The sequence below is a fragment of the Stegodyphus dumicola genome, chromosome 3 (assembly GCF_044657685.1).
Source record: "Stegodyphus dumicola isolate Sdum_Otavi_A_Nest chromosome 3, ASM4465768v1".
Taxonomy (NCBI): Eukaryota; Metazoa; Arthropoda; class Arachnida; order Araneae; family Eresidae; genus Stegodyphus; species Stegodyphus dumicola.
The window spans coordinates 258,642,678-258,660,111 of record NC_140770.1 but is presented as its reverse complement, the minus strand read 5'-3'; the positions used below and the strand labels follow the sequence as shown (position 1 = coordinate 258,660,111).

Below are 17,434 nucleotides of genomic sequence, written 5' to 3'. Positions count from 1 at the left end.
GAAACAAAGTTCGTAACTTCCTTTATACCATTTGAATTCTTAAGATTTTGCCACGTGAAGTTGGTTAATTTATTTATTAGGATAATTAATCTTGTATTAACGAATAATGTTTATTTCATTGTAATTTTGTTATATGTATTACATTTTAAAAAAATTTTTGTTATAATAATAATAATTATTATTATTTCAGCGCAGATTTTAAATTTAACGTTTGGTGTTTACTTTAGGCATTTTCCGGTACATTTAAAAGACAAATCTGGCCGCGTAACTGCTAGTTTAGTAGCGAATAGCAAAGACATATTTTGATGTAACATCAGTAAAAGTACACACCTAATTTAAATTTCAAAATAATTTCAATTTAGAAAGAATTTATGTTTTACTAACAAGAGAAAGTTTTCAAAAATTGTGGAGAACAGAAGCCTTCAGAATACCTTTCTGAAATTAGTATTTCGAGTCAAAATAAAAACAAAAGTTATGTATTCTGCAACAATATTTTTATTCATCAGTGTTTCTAATTTCTTCATTGTAATGATGTTTTACAAAATTCTACTTCTGTAAGTAGAGAAATGATGTAAATACTGCTTAAAAGTGAGGAATCCTGTAAATATTTACTAATAAACTGATTAATTGTCTCTTTTTTTTCTTTTTAGCACAAAAGGAGAGTTAACCCAGAAAGCTTAACCAGCTTTGGCATTTTGCGTCGGTTCACTATAAACGGCGTACGACTTTTTAAATTGTTGCCACCAAATATTACTGCCCTGTATTATATTTGAAGAAATTAAATAATGAAGAACCTTTATGAATGTATGTATGTTTCTCGCATTGTGGAAAAACAACTGTAACTAGAGCCATCAAATTTTGAATAATGTAATCTTCCACCCTAACATACGCACCTGGAAGCCCGAACTTTGAATTTCGAATCAGTTTTTTATCTCTTTCATATTTTGTAAAATTTTAAGTAATTTTTGACTAACAAACGCAACAATTTCAAACGTAGTAGTGGTAACACTGCACGGAATAAAATACTTTTATCTCCAGCTCGCGAGATTGTCTATCGGAAATTCTAAACATATGCTGTTTTGAAATATTTTTTTATATTGTTGTTGAATTAAGCTTTATGTGGATTAAGTGCGAAGAGCATGATATTTTATAAAAAAAGGCAACACACAAAACGTTAAAAATACCTCTTTGGGCGTAATATAATATTTTAAGGCTTTGCGATTCGTTTTTAATAAAAATTTTATATTTATACAAATTTAAATTTACATTCTAAATTTATTCACAGGTTGGATAGCTGTCCTTTTAGTCCTTTCTTCTAGTCAGTTAAGGGGAATCTATACAATTTATGTCGATAAAAAAACGTATTTGACAATACTTTAAATGCATTTATATATTTAATAATTTGTTACATTTCCTAAAGCATCATATTAGTAAATGCAAAAGGCAGACATTCAGTAAAATACAATAAACATTTTCGCCCTATCAAGTCATTCTCTAAGGAACTTCCACAGCAATACTCTAAAATTTAATTTTTTGTTTTTTTTAATTGAAAATTTATTCAAATGTTTTGTTTTTAAGGATTAACGTTTTCTACTCAATTAAACGTGATAATACTATAATGTAGATTGAAAAAATCAAGTCTTCTTTCTGGCATATTTAATTCAAATAAATTTAACAAATTAAACGTATAATGATGGGAATGTTGAAAAAATGTTTTCCCTCAAAATACCCTAAAATATAGCAATTATTTGCAAAATAAATTTCATTTACAACTCACAAAATTTTAACCTAAATAAATAAAAAAACTTTGATTGTTCTAAAAAAATATAAGACTATGGAAATTAAATTTACACGAAACGCACGGACAGAGTTACCCAGATGATGTCTAGCTTTAGCACTACAGAAACTATGTCGCAACGCATGTTGCCTTTTCTAAATTCTGGGTATAGAATAGGAAGAAACTTATACATATTATGCCCTTTGTTTCTGCTTCCTGCAGGACAGAGATTCTCATTCTGATGTCCCTGTTAACCGGGTGTGAAAGAAGGAATTTTAGGCAGTGCAACGAAGAGTGACTTGTGTCCTTGAATGACGAGTCGTAATTAATGTGATATGCATTGTAGATTTGAATATATGTTGCAGGATGCGAATACACGTTATAAGAGAGTAAAATCCTCCTGCAGCGGATGGGGGTCTGTTTAATGATTCTTCAGGAGTATATAGTATTTTGAGCCAGTGTTGAAGAGGAGGAGGATTCCACTTTTTGCATCAATAGCCACTGGTAACTACCCTCAGATAACACAATGGAGTAATAATAATTCGCCTATCTTTATTTACAGTGATCACAGCAATGATTGATGATTTTTCTGGCATTGCCAAACAGTGCACCTAAATGTAACTTCATAATACTGTGGCTGCCCTAATAATGTTGTTTTTTAGCAACTGAAAGAGAAAGAGAGAGGAAAGAGAAGTGTCAATCTCATCCGACTGAATATTTAAAACATAAAATATTTTCCGAGATCTATATATTTGAATTTTATGTGCGTGATGAAATAAAGCTAAGTCAGTACTTAAGCAAAGATAAATAATTCAGGCTTAATTTTGAACATGACTAAAAAATTACAGTTTTTATAACAGTATAGATTCATTAGTTATTTCGAAGCAGAAAAGATGAAAAATGAGTAATGCCTCACCGGGACTCGAACCAACGACCTCTCGAATACGTGCCGAGCGCGCTGACCACTACACTACGAAGGCATGTTAAGAAGGTGGGAGAAATACCTGACATACTCTCTATTTTAAAGGGCGAGTGGGGATTAGGGAACCCAATCCCTAAATCCTAGTGGTGAAGAATCATCATTCACTATCTTTTAGTTCGGCCGTCACTGCAGAGTCATTAGGTTATTTCGAAGCAGAAAAGGTGAAAAATGAGCAATGCCCTCGCTGGTACTCGAGCCACGGAGCTCTCGAATATGCGCCGAGCGTGCTGACCACTACACAACGAAGGCATTTTAAGAAGGCGAGAGAAATACCTTTTAAAAGTTTATTGAATTAAGGGAAGGGGACACGAAGCTGGATTATTTGTCAGGCTGTGGCCCACTAGCAGCTCAGCGGTAAAGTAACTGAACACTGGTAGTTCAGTCCCGGCCGGTGCGCAGAGTTCTAATCCCGGCGTACGTGCTCGCTGCATGGGCAATGTCGTGGATTTCCTCATGTGTAACGTGTACCTCTATGTCACGGAAACAATTCTTTTATGAATTGTTTGTTTAATTAAAAGAAACAAATTTTATGCCTTTAAAAAGTATTAAATTTCCTCATACAAAACTCATCTGGAGAAAAAATTCCATTATTTAAAATTTACTTCGCATAAATTGAGTTTTCCGTTGTTCGTGATGGTTGCAGTTCCTGTTAACTCCTATAATGAAATTTGTACTGTATATGTCAAAAAGCCTCGATTTCGAGGGCGAACAAAGTCCGTCTTCATCAAGAGTAATAAAATCTACAAATGAAAAACCAAGTTACGAACACAGTTATACACTAAGGAAGTCTCTAGGGTATAAATATGTTCGTAACTTAGTTTTTCAGTTGCAGATTTCTTTGCTCCTGATGAAGAAAGACTTTGTTCGCCCTCAAAATAGGTAGAATTCGTATGCTAAACAATCTACGCCTAACACAGTTTGTTGCTTCACTTTTATTATGATTATATATGTATCTAGCCTTACTAGACGATCCAGGATCTTAAAAACCGAAAACATTTGGTGATAATAATACTACATTAAATATCTCCAGCACCAGCATATTCTAAGCAAAAGAAATATTTTGCCGAGCTTAAAATTTCTTAGGAGCTGAACAACAGAAACTTTAATTACGTTTATTACGCTTTGTTTGAGGCAAAACTATCAGCCCAACCACAAAAACAAAAAGTTAGTGAATTATTTTCCTTTTCCACTCCATTTGTTTTCGTAATAATCTGAGCGATTCAAACTTCCCTTTGTTTTGGCCTGTTTCCAAATAGTGAAATTTATATATTCGATTACTTCACAAAGAGTCGTGAGCAAAAAATAATTCACTGAGCAAGCTATTTCCCTTTAATCTTTATTATAATGTAATTAAGAAGGAACATTTCTCCCATTCCCCCCAAAAAATCTCCCATTTCGTAAAATAAATGGGAAGAGAAGATGAGAAGAAAAATTTATTTAAGAAAACATTTCCTTTTTGAAAGTTTAGATTAATATAAAGTGTTAATAATGCACGCAGATTTATTCTGATATAAAATTATTTTGTTTCTTCTCCATGCTTCATGCACATAATTTGCATATTTATGTAAAAAGGTTCATGGTTTCCTCTGCATCGCGTTTCTGAATTTATCTACCTCATATGTTACTGTAAAATTGTGTATATCTCAAAAGTCTTTTTTTTTATTTGCTCCTATTTAAGCTATGATGGTTAGCGAAGCGTGTTAGCACACTCCAATGAATCCGTGTTAAAATGTCAAACTAACAATGGACGCTTGTGATTGTAATATCTTTGCAGATTTACGAAAAGCTTAAAATCCATCCCATCGAATTTTTAGTCCAGATTGTGATGGTAGCAGAGGAGAGGCACGAGGGTCTCGGACTCCATTTTCATTTATGCAACTTGTGATTTTTTAAAACATTTGCTTTTTTAAAAAATTCTTTTATCGAAATCGGTCTAAAAACTCGCAAACACGCATTCTCAGTAGTGAGGCATTCTCTGTCAGGGTGACTTCAATCCAGTACAGGAAACACTCAAACGGTGTTTCGTTTTCCGCTATGCCCAGAGGGAGGAATTATATCCAAAACTAGGAGAAATAGTATAACTCACTTTAGTAGCCAATATATATATTTTTAAGTTTATCCTGAGTAAGAGTTTGGTTTGTATAATTACACAACGCACACCATAGTTCTTCGCCTAAGAGGAGAGGTAACTTCGTGGAGAGCCTTTCTAAGGGAAACTAGCTCGTATCCACATCATAACGACCATATAGAACTATAACAGTTATAGGGAGAACTATGTGAGTGCCTATGTGATCAACCTGGTGGGCGGCGTTTGAAACGGGGCCTGAACCAGAGTTGAGAGTCTTTACTGCTCAGCTGCTGGTGATCTAACTGTAAGAAATGTGTCCATCTTATTGCGGCTTTTAATGTTCGGATTTGTATATTTTCGGTGTATATGTTAAAAATTACTTAAACTCCTTATTATTTAGAATAGCTGTACTTTCTTTTCTTCAGAATACGAGGTATCTTGCAGTATTTCTGAGGTTATATTTGAACCTCCTCTTCCCCCTTGAACTTATAAGGCATTTTCTCCCTCCTTCCAGCATACCTTCGTGGTGCAACGATTAGCACACTCGGCTCGTATTTGAGCGATCCAGGTTCGAATCCCAGGGAGGGCATTGCACTTTTTTCATATATCCTGCTTCAAAATAACCTAATGACTCTACATTGGCGCTGCAACTGTAATGAATGAAGAGCATGTTTTTTCTTCCATTTAGCCGGTTACTGCAGAAATCTAGCACAAATTACTATACGGAACAGTATCAAAAAAATTTGGTATATGATGTAAGCGAGTTGTGTTTATCAGATAAAAAGATTTGGGTATGAAAATGTTGGAAATTATCGAAGTTATAAGCAGCAATGCGTACATTTAGATATAGAGATATATACATTACATTTAACATTAAAAATTACTCATCCCCTGTATGGGGTGAGTCAAATATGACTAAATGTCTAAAGTAAAAGCGTGTTAACAGTAAGAAATGGCTAAGTGGAATTCAAAATTCATTTTCCTTTCAGTTCAAATGATGGGTTAACACCATTATCCAAGATTTCACTGCATATACAGCAGATAGGTCATTCGGAGCGTAAGGAGATTACGTATCAAATAATCGTGAGGTAATAAGAAGTGGAGAGAAGGAATTTCAGTGTAGCATCATTACTGCTGAACTTGAGAAAACGACTTTTGTTATGGGAAACACCCAGAAAATAAAGCTTCCTTAAGGACTCGCGGTACCATTGACGTTAGCATGCTAATTATTCACGGAATTCCACTCTGCCAAGGTATATGGTTGCACTGATGCGCGTTGTTTTTCAGTCTGAGGAAATGCCTTTTTCACTACTAAAATCTCATTTATCCAAATTCTCTTATCACACAATGCGATTAAAAGTGCAGCCATACTGATAACTCACACTACAGTACTGAACAACGCTTTTCTTTCTGATATGAGCTAAAAAATACTTTAAAACTCATCTTGTTATTTATTTTAATACTGATGACAAAATAATATATTATACTGCTTACTTCTTCACAACGACTGAGACAACAGCAATGGAAACAACCATATTTTATACACATATCTTCCTGAAATAATTTAACAGCACCAGATTAATTCTACATTAACTCGCAGAAAAATTTAATGACCCTACCGATATTTGTAAAGAATTTCAATAGAAACTTGAATTTACTCTTCAGCTGCGTAGGGCTTAGGTATAATTAGATTATTTCTAAGAAACTTTGATAATTAATTCCTGAAGGAAGAATTATAATGAAACCTATACAGACCAATAATTTCAAATTAAAACCCGACTTCCTGCTTCTTATTAGATATTGTGTGTACCTCTCGGCTATCGGGTCCTTAACAGTAACATTAAAATTAATTTTCCTTCAAAAAACGCGGTTTATTGAACGTAACAATTTGTTTAATAAGTTATTTCTATAGGGCAATAAACTATTAGGTAGTTATTTTTACTGGTGAATGAACTTGTGCGAAAAAACTTATGCTCGAAAATGTTAATTAAATATTGCAAAAGAATATATCGCTATAGGTTTTACAAATTACTATTTCATAACCTTTCTCAGTTTAAATCTAACTATATTTTAATCCTGCATTAATATGCAAAATTTTACATTCAACTCATCAGTACTAAAAATTGTAGAGTTTGTTAACGTGATGACGTAAAATGTTTGTAAATCACGTGTTTGTAAAAAAGGTGAAAAATATTTGTTTTAGTATATTAATAGGAATTGAAAAAGAGTTATCAAAATAAATTCCATACTTAATATGTGGTATTTGAAATGTTTCTTTATAACTGCACAGAGCTTAGTATTATAATTAAAAACTAGGTACACTGTGCAAAAAAAAAAAAAAAAAAAAAAAGGGGAGGGGGAAGTTCTATATCTCTTATTCTACTGGGACGATTGACAAAATTCAAATTGCGTTTTTCATGTCTCGAAGGCGCGACTTACGACATATGTTAGATTTATATATAGCATTCTTCTAACAGAGGTTTTTTGACACAAAATCGGACTTTTTCTGAAATAACATACCAATTTTTTTCCATATTTCGATTCTAAGACTTAAATTATGCCTATATATTAAATTTTGTAAAGTTTGGTGCGAAATGTAAGGAGAAATTCAATTTTCTTTCCCTTCCATTATGCTGGAGCGGAAAAAGCACCTTAATCCTACCTTTTCACATTGTGCATCAGCGGAGAAAAGGTTACATCGTTCCTACTTTTTATTGAGTCTTAGAATTGAATAATTTTAGCAAAGTGCCGATGTTTCATTGTTTCCAACAAATATGCCAAATTTCAAAACGCGGCAATATATAAATTCACATATGTCTTCGGAGATTTTGAATAAAAAGCTGCAATTTTTTGTAGGTATGCTTAGAAATACATCTACTTTAAGATTATGGTAAAACTTTTATAGGTTATAACTCAAAATGTTTTTCGAAAAATTTATAAAAATTATTTAAAAATAAATCATAAAAAAGGGGTGAATTTTATTTAGAATGTACCTGAATTTCGAAATGTGGAAAGAAGAATCAAATAAGCAAAGAGACAAAGAGATAATTAATTTAATAAACAAAGAGAGATTAATAAATTCATACCAAACACAATTAACACTGAGGTGCTAAAATTTTGAGAGCTAATTTTTTAAAAAACTATTAGTGTGATTTTTACAAAACTGCAATTGTTTGTAGGTATGCTTAGAAAAACTCGCGTAATTTGAATCTTAGAATTGAAATATGAAAAAAAAATTGTCATGTCATTTCAGAAAAAGCCCGATTTTGTGTCAAAATACCTATATTAGAGCAATGCGATATATAAATCTAATATGTGTTCTAAGTCGCGCTTTCGAGTCATGAAAAACGCAAATTGAATTTCGTCAATCGGCCCAGTAGAACGGGAGATATAGAACTGTCCCTTTGTTTTCGCAGTGTACATTGCTTTTTAATTACTCAGTTTTTTACGTTGATAAGCAATGTACGGGGGCCTGGATGGCAATGGATATGACAGTTGAAATGTATGGTAGTCTATATTCTGCTTGTCAAATCACAGATCGTGTATGGAGTGGATTTAGCAACAGCTCCCAGAGCTGAGAATATACCCTACATTGCGGTTGTTTAACTTCTTAAAGCAAACACAATGGTCGTTTATTTGATAATGCAATGTGACATAGCGTCAAAATGGAAAGACTAAGACGATTTTTACAACAACTAAACCTGAAAATATTTAAAATAAGAAACAATTACATCAATTTCGACACTACCGCGTCCACTCGGGAAAGTGGTTAGTGTAACTGACTGCTGTACCGATGGGCGAGTGTTCGAATCCCTGAGAAGGTATGGATGTAAATTGTCTGTCCCTTCATAGGAGGCAACTGCGGCCTTCTGTTAGGTGCTTCGATAATTAAATGGCCACCGCTTTTGGCCTTAGCTGTGGCCAAAGCTTAAAATGGCTAGTGTCTAGCATTAAAAAGTTTCTAAAGTATTCAATACGGCAGAGTAACGCATACATATACCAAGTCGTAGAATAAAGCAAAATATAATCAAGATTCCATAGAAATTTAAGAAAAATCAGGTAAACTATCTGAACATTTGTCTTATTAAGATCGATTGTATCAAAATAATTTTTATTATCATGTAGATGGGATATACATTTAGCGAGGATATATATATTCTTTATGTAGCTTCAAATTTGATGCAACAGAAATATAAATTCAACTCAGACAACGCACAAGATAAATGTGACGCTCACATTTATCCTAATTTAATATAATAATATATCTCTTTGTTTGCAGCAGGTAAAATATATAACATCATTTTGAATCTAGATATATATTTTTGTGTACTTCCGTGATATTTTCTAATGAAAATTAGCTACATTATTGAGCAGATTCAATGAAGTTCTTAGTATTTACGAGTAGACGGGGGCTTAGATACGCGAAAAAAACTAGCAATTGCATCTAATTTTTTCCCTGCAAAAAATACATATTTTTTAAAATTTAATTGAACATTAAACATTAATGAGAAAAGTAGAGTGAATTCTCGGTTCACGAATTTTAATTCGTTCCTAAATTCCATTCGTCAGCCGAAATGTTCATAAATGGAAACACTTCCTTTAAAGGATACTACGTAAAATGAAATAATTCGTTCTTGAATCAGATGATTGCTTATTAAGTACACTAAGCAAAAATTCCTAACCCAAATCATACCGAACACCAAATGGACATAAAAATGACCTGTATCTGTACGAAAGAAAGTGGACGGCTTAAGCAGAAAATGGTGAAGAAGATGTTATCGTTTGGATGTGATATTCCCATCCATAAAACATCTAGTAGTTAATTATCTTTAACAGGCATCTTCTTTTATTTTTAGTCCAAAGGGGCAAGGGGCTTTGTCCTTGAGGGACTATTGTTTTCGTTTCGCGATTTTCCCTCGAATCACTCTGAATGTCCGTTTCAATTTTCAAACTGTTCCCACTAAATATTATCGCCCTGTATTATATTTGAATAAATTAAGTAATGAAAAATCTGCATAAATGTATGTATGTTTCTCGCACTGTGATAAAACAGCTGTACCTAGAGTCATCTAATTTTGAATGACGTAATCCTACTGTGATTATGGGCATCTGGGAGCCCAAATGTGAAATCTGGAATTCCTTTTATTATCGATTTCATATTTTGTAAAACTGTAACGAATTTTTTATTAACAATCTCAAGGATTTCAAAGCGAGCAATGGCAACGTTGTACAGGAAAAAATTATTTCCGGCGCTTGAGAATGTGTATCGGAAATTCTAAAGATATGTTCAATTTAAAATTATTTTGCGATATTGTTCTTAAACTCACTTTTATGGTTTAAGTGCGAAGAATATGATATTGAATAAATAAAGGTAACACACAAAATTTTAAAAAAACGCCCCTTTGGACGTAATTTAAAACTTGAAATCTTTCAGTTTTTTTTCTTCTTTTTTCTCGCTACTCGATGCTGCTTGAGACATGCTGGGCCTTTGTTTTACCCAAATTTGCCCAATACGATTCATTTTTACCTACATTTTATTTCGCTTTATAAGTAGTATTCTCTGTTTCACCATAGATTAGAAAAAAAATGCAAAAAAAACTCCCTGAAGAGAATTTGGCTTAGTTGAATTGAGAGCTTTAATTACAAATATTATGATCACAGTACAGACTTCCACTCAATTGCTTTGCAGTTAATGATTTACGAGGTAATGAGGTAAATATTCTTGAAATTAACGACATGTGAATTGATTCTAACATTAATTGTAACGGTATTGATGTAAAATTGGATATAGCCTTTTAAATGTATGCGTAGTTTCCTAAAATACTATTCCATTCAAATGCTTCCAGCTGTATTGCATGCCTCTCAAGGGAGCGTTGATCCAAAATCCAATTTCTAAATCCTTGGAACTGCCAACAATACTTTGTATTTTGAAAAGAATAAATATAGCACCCAATATTTAAACCGCAATGTAAATGCATAAAGAGAGGATATTAATTTTCACATTAAACAATAATACCTTGACTTGCGAGTGTTTTACAAGACGAGAAAATATTGTTAATAAATATTAACTTAATAAAAAAGCGAGAACTTCTAACAGAATAGTAAGTATACACTTTGAGTGCCAAGCTTCATGTAACTGACAACTGAACTGAGAGCTCTTTCGCATTCACTGTGTGATTTTGACAACTAAAACTGTGGTCAGCTTGAGTATTGGACATGAATTATGAGGGATTTATTTGTTCATGCCCTCATTATTCACCGCTTGTCAATCAAATTATCCCGTTGGGGGAAGACCGGGGGAAGGAGGTGAATAAGGACGACATTTAACACATGATGGAGAAATATGGCCAGGAGCTGACCACCGACTAACAACTGACGATGAATCTGCTTCTTAAACAAGTGTTTTATGGAAATCTCATCCGAGAAGAAAGTGAAAACGAGAGAGGGATCTGTTAAATGAGTTTAGGAAGTTACACGGGTAAGACTGCAAAATTCTGCAAAAAAGCACAACCTGCATGAGTGCGACAATGCGAGCGATGAATCATTTCAAGGACATCACATATCTGATAAATCCTCAAAAAGAGGCCAAAGCAACATGCTTGCCAACCTATGGCACTCAGAAAGAGGCCAAAGCAACATACTTGCCAACCTATGGCACTCAAAAAGAGGCCAAAGCAACATGCTTGCCAACCTATGGCACTCAAAAAGAGGCCAAAGCAACATGCTTGCCAACCTATGGCACTCAAAAAGAGGCCAAAGCAACATACTTGCCAACCTATGGCACTCAAAAAGAGGCCAAAGCAACATACTTGCCAACCTATGGCACTCAAAAAGAGGCCAAAGCAACATACTTGCCAACCTATGGCACTCAAAAATCAGGAGATGTTTTAAGAAATCGGGAGATTTTTCACAATGTTAAAAAGACTTTTTAGATGACGAAAATATAGTTTTTAATAATGAATTAACTTTAAATATAACTAATTCTTAAATGCAAGCAACACAAAAATACCTTACACATAAAAAACATTTTTATTACTTGCATCGCTTAAGGAAAAAAAAAAACACTTTAATCAGTTTTCGTACAAATGTTATAAACAGTGGCAGATTTTGCTTTCCTTAAGAAAGAAACTTCATAATTTTGTTCATAGCAATTGCCACGTAGGCCTGCTTTTGCTAATATAAGTTTTTCTAATGTGTCATCCCATTAGAAATCACATGAACATCACATTTCTAATGTGTCATCATATTACATCTAAATTTAGTCCTCGTATTCGCAACACTGAAATTCCTCTCACTCTCTGCATTACTATGGGGAACTGCCAAGATGGCCAACATAATTCTAGACAGTTCACTATATTTTAAAATTCCATCATCATCTTTCAGTTTTCCAATTAAACTCCACTGGGTGTCAATCCTAGCTGATTTTATAACTTCATCCAAGTTTTCTAATTGTAAACTGCTGTTATGCAGCTGTTGGAACTGTTTCCATTTTTCCTTCCTTTTAGAACTCCTTTCAAGATAATAATAAATATCAACAATGTGTTCATCCACATTTATTGGTAAAGAAGCTGCCCCTCTTTCAGCTGTGACATAGTGGCAGGTTGTGCTCCAGTAAAAAGGCAGAGAACAGACATTCTGCATTAATAACTTTTTGTTATTAATGAAAACATGAGTTATTAATGATAACATGAGTTGTTTTGAAAAAAATGAAAAATTTCATTTTTCATTTTTTTCAAAACAACTCATGTTATCCTTGTATACGCACATGTTTGAGAACATCCGCCCTTCCACCATGCGAAATCGGAAAATCGCAACGACAGGCGGTACACATCGCAAACTTATTTTTCCTTGAGAAAATAATGGAATGAAAGTCAACTGTGCACGATTTTTTAAACGTACACGAGTATTTCACCTTTCTCGCAGACATAACAAAAGATGATAATTTATAAAAATATTTCCCGAAGGCACGTGTACTCACACAACTCAAGACAAAATAACCGAATTAACTAAACAACATCCAAATAACAGTTTGCTTTGTGCTCATTGGCTAATATATGCCACATGACACGCAGTGGAGCACAATGCCCATTGGAGAACTGGAGAACGACGTTTCTGGATACGTACAAGCTCTCACTCACAAAGCAGAAGTTATCTAATTCGCAAGGTTTTGTTTTAGATATAATCTAGAGAAAATTCAATAGCGTTTCAGACGTCCAAAATCACTTTTTTGTTTGTTCATATAACAAAGTATTAAGCAAAGTTCCATAAAAATTGTGAGAAATTTTAAGAATAAGAAAAAGTCGGGAGAAATATATTGTAAATCTGGTTGGCGGGAGAACAGTCGAAAATCGGGAGAGTTGGCAACTCTGATATTATATCATCTTACAGGATGCTTATTAAAAGCGCACAGAAAGAAAAGGATTACAGTGAGACAACAAATAGCAAAGTTTCTGTAAGTTAGCTACGATTGTTTTCAAAATGCAGATTCATTTTTGTTTTGTTTTACCTATTTCATTTTGCATTTTTATTTCCTAATACGAAGTAAAAGAAGTATTGTAATCGCAAAAACTTTCGAGTATCGTATTTCAACGACAATATCCATTTTGACCGCTCTCGATTCCATTTGAACGATGTTTTTGCGTTACAACTGTACGCACAGACAGAATAAAGGATGCTTTTTCTTAAACGCATTGTGAAACAGACTTAAAACGGATTCAGAAGACATTTGTTTCGTGACTTTTGTACGTACGTGCGTATGTACATACATACGTATGTATATATGTATTTTGCATAACTCAAAAACGAGTAACCTCAGAACTTTGAAATTTTGTATATGGGACTGCTATAACATGTGGTTTTGCAACTTCCTTTTTGGTTGAAATCGGCCGTAACAAAAGTATATATATATATATATATACTTATCCACTTTGGTCCCCGGCTCAGTGAACTAAGATTTTTTATTCTTATATTTTGCTAAATTCTGAAAGTTTTGCTTTAAAAAGTGATTGAATTATATTGTTCCTATGTTCCGGTTCCTTTAATTAATCTGCAAGCAATAGCTGCAGAATTATCAACAATTTACAAGTTGTTTAAGTTCTACTAAGCCTAACGATAGCACCATTTGTTTACATTTGAAATTTAGTAGCATAGTGAATTAAGTGAATTTCTGCACCAACTTCAGTGTATTTGTGCCGAGTGGGGCCAAAAGTTTTGCGCACCGAAAATTTCCACCGAAAATCCCGTGTTTAACGCCTAATTTTAATTAATTTAAACTTTAATTTTAGTTGGAAAATTGTTTTCTTAACGGTTTTTAACTCAATATGTTGTTTCACGTTTGACCATATTTCACAATTTTTAATGGAGATGTTTAGAATTTTTCTGTATTTTTCCCTTGCCGCAAAGTGAGAACTAAATTGATTGAATGATAAATATATCTCTAATGAAATTCGTGGAAGTAAGTTTAAATGAAATGCAGCAAAAAGTGTGCATAATTTAATTGGCTGTAGAAGGAATTCATGTAGTTTCCACATCGGATTTTTTATCAATAATTTTATGTGAATACTTTGTGGAAAAATCATCTGAGTTTCCATTATTTTTTATGAGAAACCACACTTCAGTATACGAATGCTATCCATTGCGAGCACATTTCCGAAATAAATCATGCTTGAAAATAAAGGCGCCACTGTATATTTGATATTATCAAATACAACTACTACACAAATAACTTAAATTTTTAATTACTGTAGAGCAATGAAATATATATCATTAACACAAACAAATTAAATACAACTGTATTAAATTTACATGCCATATTAAATAAAAGAAGCTGATGAGTACACCATATGACTTCCTTGACGGAATATTAAATTATACACACTTTTTCCTGCATTTCATATAAATTTATTTCCTCGAATTTGATTAGGGATATAGTATTTCTCAAATCAGTTAATTCATTTATCAGTTCCCGGCTATGCAAAAATGAATAAAAACTCAAGCTAGTTATATTAACAATTGAAAGTACTAATACATTCAAATACAGTTAAAACAATTTAAAAAAAATTGTAGTTAAAATTACAGTTTCTATGCAAAAACAAGCGATTCGGCCAGCAGGCAACAAGGCAGAGTTTTCGGTGCACAAAACTAAGTTTCTTTGGTTCGACACCTCAAAAAGACGCTGAAGGTGCAGAAAGACTTAATTAACTATTCTGGTAAGTTTTGAATGTAAGCAATTATGGCTGCTATGGTAAAAAAAAATTAGGCTTAACCGCACTTAAACAACTTTTAATTTGTTGATAATTCTGCAGCTAGTGCGTGCAGATTAACTAAAGGCATGAAATCCTTGACTCGAACAACATAATTCAATCATTTTTAAAGCCAAAAATGCACATTTTACCAACATATACGAATAAAAAAACTAAGCTTACTGAGTCGAGTAACAGAGTGCGTATAAATATAAACTTTTGGTGCGGCCAATTGCAACCAAAAAGATGTGCAAAACTGCATGTTGTAGCAGTTCTACAGACAAAATTTCAACGTTATGAGGTTACTAGTTTTTGAGTTACGCGAGATAAATACGTACGTACAGACGTCACGGAAAAATCTCTTCTGAATACATTTTAAATTGATTTTGAAATCCGTTTTGGGGGAAAAAGTCCTTTATACTATCGTTACGTACAGATATCACGCAAAAAAGATCATGAAAATGCATTCGATAGCGGTAAAAACAGATATTTTTGTTGAAATAGGATACCCGAAAATTTTCGCAATTACAATACTTCCTTGACGTCGTATAAGGAAGTAAAAAGATACAAATTCATCTGATCCAAAATACATCTTTTATTTAAAAAAAATAATGTTCTAATAAATCACATTTTTAACTAATTTTTTTTTTTTTTTTTTTTTTTTTTTTTTTTTTTTTTTAATAATTGCCAAACTAGTTTCTTTGTCGGTTCCTGAAAGACAGCTATACTATGTCCTCATTTATTTGCTAGCAGGCATTTTATAAAGGAAATGGGTTTCTTATACTTTGCACAACTAAAAATACATTAAATATTAAAGCCAAACCTTATTAATGGTGTTACTGGTTATAACCTTATTATTGGTTTTGTGCTCTTCTTTTTAATTCTTAGTATTTGAATACGTGCTAGATATGTTAATAACTAATTCTCTTAATAGTATTGTATAAAGTTTAATGCAGGGATATGCATTTATTTATTTATGCATGTCATGCCCAAAGATCAGCAAACAGAATTTGTTATCTAGGAACAATCTTGCCTAGTGTCAGGGCGAGGAGATAAATTGCGACGATACTGGTCCCTCGGTGCTGTTAACAAGTCTCCTCAACGATAAAACGACAGCTTTATGCCACTGAAAGTCATTCAAAGGTTTTAGTATCAGATCACTTCAGGACTTATATTAAGGCTCCTCCATCAAATTTACGACTCGCTGCGGGTAATTGCAAGCTGTGTTAGTTTGGGTGCTTTCGGATAAGCTATCATAATGTTATCTGTATATTTTTATACTGTAATTAAAAGCATAATTTATAAATTCTTATCTAATATTTTGTAAATATTACTTTATTTTTTCTTTTCAATCTCATTTGGATTTTGCAGCAACATTTGAGCTTAAAGTTATTCAGATGCTGTAAATGTAATGTAATAAATAAAACGCCTTTAGAAACTAAAGTTCGGTTAATTTCTCCGATTAAAAACTACCGATGTGTACTGAGCACATCTGGATTTCACAACGGAAGAGTATGAATTACTATAATCTTGTACATTTTTAACAAACATTATTATTATTATTTTTTAATTGGTGGGTACTTTGGCTTGGCCACTACTAAAGCCGGAAGAGGGTGGCCATTATATTGTGAGAACACCTAATAGGTGGGCCACCGTTACCTCCTATTATAGGAACGGACAAATAAAGTCATGCCTATTCCGGAATTCAAACCCGGGGCTCTCGGTATAGCAGTAGGTTCTTTTAGCCACTATACCGTCTAAGCGGCTAAATAGACAATTTCTTTTTCAATGGCGGGCAAAATTCATCGCAGATGTTGGCCACTACTAAGGCTAGAAGCTGTGGTCACTTTATTATGGATGGTGGCTTCTAATATGTGGGCCACGTTTGTCTGATATGAAAGGACAACCATGCCTCCTATTACAACCACGCTCCTCTGGAATTCGAACCCGGGCCCCATGGTATCTCAGTAGGCTCACCTAATCACTGTACCATCTGGGAGAAAACAGACAATATTGCGGTTTGTATTTTAGCCCACAGGGGCGTTAGACCCAAAGGGCTATTAATCTCAAAACGGCATTTTGCGTCGTTTCACTTTCTGCATTGATTCACTTTTCAAACTCCTGCTAGCAAATATTATCGCCACATAATATATTTTATAAGGTATTTCTCCCGCCTTCTTAGCATGCCTTCGTGGTGCAGTGGTCAGCACACTTGGCGCGCAATCGAGAGGTCCGTGGTTCGAGTCCCGGCGAGGGTAATGCTCATTTTTCATGTCTACTGCGTTCAATACTTAATGTCTTTACAAGATAAAGAAACTAAATAAGGAGAATCTCCATGAATGTTTCTCGCATTGTGAAAAGCCAAC

General features: G+C 33.4%; 1 long non-coding RNA gene and 1 other non-coding gene across 2 annotated transcripts in view; one reads left to right on the top strand and one right to left on the bottom strand.

Annotated features, from left to right (window-relative positions):
- Positions 1-17,434, bottom strand: part of LOC146998326 (uncharacterized) — a 398,279-nt gene that overhangs the window by 34,122 nt on the left and 346,723 nt on the right. The gene's annotated exons all lie outside the window — the stretch shown is intronic.
- On the top strand, positions 17,254-17,326 carry TRNAA-CGC (transfer RNA alanine (anticodon CGC)). The gene has a single exon. It is a non-coding gene; the product is annotated as a tRNA-Ala (tRNA).